Genomic DNA, 6,640 nt, shown 5'->3' with positions numbered 1-6,640 from the left:
CCCAGAATTATCTGGATTTGCCTGCGGACCCCCATCTGAAAATATGTAGTTCCAGGGAACGCCCCTAGAAGCAAAGATTTGAGTTAAAAACGTTCGCTCTGAAAGAATATATATTCAAAGATGTGATGCGTCACATTTTCACAATAATAAAAAAATTCCAGATCTACAAGCTCGTAGCGCGGCACCGATGTAGATCTGCTATTTTTCAATAGCTAAAGTATAACATAGCCTAATGCTTAAAACACCAAAAGGGGTTCCCGTCCAGAATGGGATTACAAGACAGCCGTCTATAAGCATCAGACAGCATGCACTCTTACAAAGTTAATGTGAATGGGCTTCTCATAATATGGGTACAATTATTTCATTGCATTGTAGTGACTCATGAGTCGTGACTCGAGTGGACTTGGTGGGAGGGGGGGGGGGGGGGGGGGAGTTCCAAGTCTAGACCGAGACTAAAATATATGTGGACTCGAGACCTGACTTGAGTACTACACAACACTAATTTACTCCATATTTACACCCCCTCATTTTTAAGATCTTAAATGGACTTGCACCTCCACCACTAAAACAGTTCATCATACTGTAGGTCGAAGGGACAGTGGTGACAGAGCAACAAGGGGAACTACCAGAGGGGCCTGCAAAGTGCCAACCAGATGTAGTACAGTATGTTTGGTAAAACAGTCTTCTCTGTTAGAGCCTCCCATCACTGGAACAGTCTCCCCACAGACGTAAGAGAAACCTCCAACAATTTGACCTTCAAATTCAACCTGAAGAGGTGGCTATAAAAACAAATCAAATCTGTAATCATGAGTAATTATCAGCTCTATTTTATAACTGGTGTCATTTCTCACTTCACTATCTGCGGTTGGTCTGTCCCCTGTACAATGTTTATAAATATGTGTCCTGTATTGTATTCTATTTGTTTCTGCATTGGACAGTTTTATCATCATTGAGCCTCCTCAGGGACTACAGATGTAAATTAGCTTATAGCTAACTCTGGCCCCTATACATGGATGTGAAAACTGACATGTTGATTAATGAGCATTGTCCCTGTCAAATAAATACATGAATAATGATTTGCTCTATTTGCTGTTTCCCATCTCCACTATCTTATATACTGTCAATAAAAAGCCCCAACACCGGTGGCACGAACACCGGTGGCTTACTAGGTATATCTGCAGCAAGAAATGAGCAAACAGCTGGGGGGTCTATTAGAGCAATGTTAATTCCATAGATTAATTCCAGGAAAAAGTAAATAAATCACAGAACTTTAAGAAATTGATCAAATCTCCAACCTGCACTATTACTTCTGCTGCTATAGGTTTGCAGCAGCAGCAGACATATAGGCGTGGTGGAGTAGCTGTTTCCACAGACAGCGATTCCATTAAATAATCATTCATTAAAATATCAGAGCATCTGTTCTCAGACACGTCGGGTTCTCGTCCACACCTCGCTAGAGGGAGTTCTATACTCCCACCAGTGGGCGCTTCCAGCCAAATCCCCCGAGAGCTTTCTGAGATGTGTCCTAGCTGCCTCTCATTTGCACTGCATTCTGGAGGGAAAAAAATAACATTTTAATGAATGCTCATTAAGTCCTGTTTTATGAGGCTCAAATGGTGTTCTGCTGTTTCCTTTTTAGCCAAAGATTTGCTCTTTTGTTAGAAAAGGTTGCCGAGTCAGTCTGCCGGGCCCCTTATAGACCATCGTGGTTACATGCCGGCATTACAACTGGTTCCCAAACAGTCCATCTCTATACTGCTGCCTGCTTTATTTGGCTCTGCTGAAGCAGAAAGGTTGTTGGGCTCAGAGTAGATATGTACACGTAGGGCCTGCCAAGTGCTTTTTCTCTCTTTTACGTCCTCTCTTATTCTGTCTGTTTGTCTCTCACTCGCACGCACACACACTATCTACCATGTGTGTTAAAAGTGTTAAAAACCACTCCTACCAATCCCACCTCCACCCCAGCTACAGCTGGCCTAGCTGTGTGTGTGTGTGTGTGTGTGTGTGTGTGTGTGTGTTTTCATGTAGGATTGAACTTATATTTTGTTCAGAATTGTTCTAAAATGTTCCAGTAAAATAAAGTATAAGTTAAACGTATAAATAAATCGCTATATGGTATAGGAGAAAACAGGCAAACACAGATTCATTCTGGGATTGTGTAGACTTCTTGTGAATTAACTGTAATGCAGATGTTAAACTCTGCATTAACTCTTGAGAGTAAAATCGTTTCGCTGGGGACCACGTGGAACCCCCTCAGCGACCACTGGTGGTCGCCGGACCACGGGTTGAAAACCACTGAACTACAATACGAAAGTAAACAACTAAATCATCAATGTTCACATATAAGTCTGTACCTTTGCGACACTTTGTGAGCTTGTAGATAGATATGCTATTTTCAAATGGCCGAAATGTATAGGGCCATGGGTATGCATATGTTTTGTAGGCCTAATAATAATCAAATTACAAAGTAACTACCGTATAGTAACTAAAGTTTTCAAATAAATAAATGTAGTGCAGTAGAAGTAAAATAAATAAATCATATTGCCCTTCTTTTGCACCCTCTCTCTTTCTTCCTTTTTTGATCTTATTTAGCTGTTGTTATTATGATCATTATTGTCTACGCTGCTGCATTGTCGAACAAAAAAAAGTTTTACTCTTTTATGTACCTGTGTGTACGTAATAATAAAGCAATGACCTTGATCCTTGGACCCATGGAGCGCGGTTTGAAAGAATGATTTACCAATCCTGTGTGACTGCGCCGCACGTATTTGATGTGATTCTAATAAAACATAATTTATCTCAGACAGTAGAACTGTGAAGAAAAACCCCACCTTACATCTTCAAACATCGAACACATCTAATACAGTGAGCAGATGCGCACCGACCGCACTGCGGGAGGTTGATCAAGAAAAAGTGATTTTGTCATTTTTGAAAGCTCTCTCTCTCTCTATTGCCGACATCACAAGACTTCATCTGCACTACACAGAGATCAAGCCACAGACAGATGTACAGCGGTGTGTGTAATTACAGACGCGCAGTTATTCATGCTCCAAGCATCCGCGCAAACATTATTACATCTGCACAGGAAAATATTACAGGTGGGTAGAAATTCAACAGCAATAGGAAAGATTGTAAAGCACAAGAGTTCTTAAAAAGTTCACATTAAAAACACGACCAACACGTTTCGGCCTGCATGGGCCTTCATCAGGGTCAACTAGGAAAGATTGTGTTTGATGGATTCAGCCAGATTTGAGACTTTTGAGACTTTTTTAAGCTCCCTTCTTTCGTGTGTCATCATCAGACGTCCAGCTCAGTAGCGTGCAGCCACGCCCTCATCTCAGGTCCCACATGGAATAGGCCAGCCTCCGAGGGTGGTTTATACAGGGGACAGGTGGTGATTATGTGGTCAGCGGTCTGCTCCGGATCCCCACACTCTTACGCTGCTCCGTCCGTCAAGCCCCACAAAGGACCCTTCAATGCCGCCTCCCGGGTCGTGGATGTAACAGTGTCCATTTTGCCTCAGGGTTTCCTCTGGGTGCCGTGATGCCGTCTCTATTAATATATACTCTAAGGTTAGGACGCCTCAGACTGTGATCCTTAGTAGTCATTCATGCCATGAGTTTTTCTTTGTGCCTCTACCACTTAGTTAAAGGAGAATTCCATACTAAAAGGCTTTCTTAACTTTCTTTGTAGTTGTTACGTCCCCACCAAAGAGGTCCAGGTGTTATTTTGTGCAAAAGCTCCTTATTGGCTATTTCCCCTACCATAAGCCCTACATGAATTGCATTGAATTGAAAGGTAAGAAAGATAAGAAAGCATTCTAGCATGGAATTCTCCTTTAATGGATATAATAACATCAGATTTTAGTAAGAAAACGGCTACTCTGGAATTCTCCTTTAAGAGTATTTTATTTTCAATGGCCTTTGATCACACCTTTTTTTCACTTCAATTGTGTTGACTTTTTAGTCTCTATAGCTCTCGATCGTCTCTCTCTCCCTCTCCGTACATCGGTCTTCCTGCCTCTCTCTATCTTTGTCTAGCTCTTGTTCCCTTTGTTTCTCGATCTGTCTCTCTCTGTCTAGCTCTTGCTCTCTCTCTCTCTCTCTCTGAATATCTGTCTTTCTCTGTCTTTGTCTCTCTATTTATCTCTTATCTCTCCGTCTAGCTCTTGTTCTCTCTCTCTCTCCGTCTCCGTATATCTGTTTCTTTCTTCCCCCCCCCTCCCCCCTCTCTCTCCCCTCCTGGTATAATCATAGTGATGGGTGGCAGGCCTTATGGGCTGCAGATCAATGGGGCCTCCTGTCTCAACAGCAAATAATATAGTACCATGTTGTTTATGTCGTTGCTTCTACTTCTCAGCTGTGCTCTGATGTTGTGCGGTTACGGGGTGGGGGGGGGGGCTGCTGCTCTAGGCGTTTTGGTCAATATTCTAAAGCAGTGGTTTTCAACCGGTGGTCATTGAGGGGGTTCCAGGTGGTCCGTCCCCAGCTAAATGATGGAGAGTTGGTAACCTAAAGAACCATTAATTTCAAGCGGCCGAAATGAGTCTTCTTCGACAGGTGGCTGGCGTCTCCCTTAGAGATAGGGTGAGAAGTTCAGTCACACGAGAGAGACTCTGAGTAGAACCGCTGCTCCTTCGCCTGGAAAGGAGCATGTTCAGGTTGTTCGGGCATCTGGTTAGGATGCCTCTCGGGCGTCTCCCTATAGGGAGGTCCTCGATGCACGTCCCACTGGGAGGAGACCCCGGGGCAGACCAAGGCACAGTTGGAGGAAACACATCGACTCACTGGCCTTGGAACGTCTCGGGATCCCCCAGGAGGAAGTCACTAATGTTGCTCTGGAGAGGGAAGTCTGGAGCAGTTGCCCCTGCGACCCGACTACGGATAAGCGGTTGAAGATGGATGGGTGGATGGAAGGTTTCATTTTACACTCTTAAGAGTTAAATGCTCTTAAATTACATCTGCATTAGATCTACTTCTTTGCCTGTTATCTCTCAATGTTACCACATCTATGCAGCATGGAATTCTGCCCAAAATGTTATCCAACAGTAACAACATATTCTTTAGTTTTGGGTCTTAGAGGCTAAATCTCGACAAATGGTGGTCGATCCGCTGCTCAAATGTAACACACACACACACACACACACACTTAATCCCGAGGCTATAGGAAACTAGTTGATACAGCATAAATGGACTTGAGTGTGCAGTGTCATTTTGCCCCTAATGGTTATGACTGCAACTAATGAAAACTGTGCCGCTGCTAATGAATAATGATTCAAACATTCTTGAAAAGTTACTGCAAGTTCAACGGCCACAGTAAAACGTGAGCTTGTTCTGGAAATGACACACACACACACACACACACACACACACACACACACACACACACACACACACACACACACACACACACACACACACACACACACAAGCTGATGCATCAGTGACCTCTACAGGCTGCCAGCAGCACTGCATTTTAGTGTCACTGGATTTAGCGGCAATGATCCTGATATTTTCTTTTTCCTTTATGTCTGTGGAATGACAGCCATGCCGATTAGTGTTGCCAGATTTTGCAAGAGAAACATGAGGCCAGGTCTATGAAAACAAGCCCAAGAGAAGATGTTTTATCACTTTACATCGGCTATTTTCAAAAAAATATACAGGTATATTGAGGGGAAAAAGTGAACTGTATGGAATATTCCTGAAACATTTAAAAACACAAATCCTGTCCTGCCACAAAATATGTTCATATGATATAATATGGGGGTCCTTGACATGAAAAAAAAGGAAACACGCCCAAACAAGTAACTAAACTAGCCTACACGTAAGAAACAAACAAAGCAAAAATAAATAAATAAATAAACCCACAGACCACAACACTGATGCGGATCCCTCCCTGTGTGTGTGTGTGTGTGTGTGTGTGTGTGTGTGTGTGTGTGTGTGTGTGTGTGTGTGTGTGTGTGTGTGTGTGTGTGTGTGTGTGCGTGTGTGTGTGTGTGTGTGTGTGTGTGTGTGTGTGTCTGTGTATATAATAGGGTTTGAAAGGACCGGTGTCTGTTTATAAAGTGAATCTAGTATTGACTTCACTTAGCCACTCAGATTGCTTCCCTCTAATGAGGGTAATCACACCACCAGTGGAATTTCACCGCCATCAGATAATTACACATTAGAAAAGATAGGTGTGTGGAGTGTTGTGAGATAGATTAACTGATTGGTTTCCCCTAGTCTAAATAAACTGTCTGATTGGATAAGTGCGCCCCGCTACCCCCGATCCCACCCCCACCAGTTTATTATGGTTAACGAATTGTGACAAAGAGACATTAATGTCAGATTTAAGAGAGAGCAAACAACCAGAGGTGTACATTATTTGGCACTGCACTCAGTCACAATTAGCCCTTTGCTAAATCCCACCCCAAAAAGCGATTGTCCAATGCCAATCCAATTAGCAACTGTTGCAATGCAGGTCAAGCTTTCGCCACCTCATAGCTGTCAGTGTTATTTTGCATGGCTGTGTGTTGAACATTTACACGGCTTAATGTTGAGAAAGTCACACGACTGACCATAGTCTTACCGTGCAACATGAAAACTCCTGTCGGGTGGTCGTTAAAAGTTGATTTATCCCTCTGTCATTTCCTCGAAAT

This window comes from Protomyctophum parallelum, assembly GCF_964188405.1.
Source record: "Protomyctophum parallelum genome assembly, chromosome: 12".
NCBI classification, from domain to species: domain Eukaryota; kingdom Metazoa; phylum Chordata; class Actinopteri; order Myctophiformes; family Myctophidae; genus Protomyctophum; species Protomyctophum parallelum.
The sequence above is the reverse complement of the archived record's forward strand: the minus strand, read 5'-3'. Positions refer to the sequence as shown.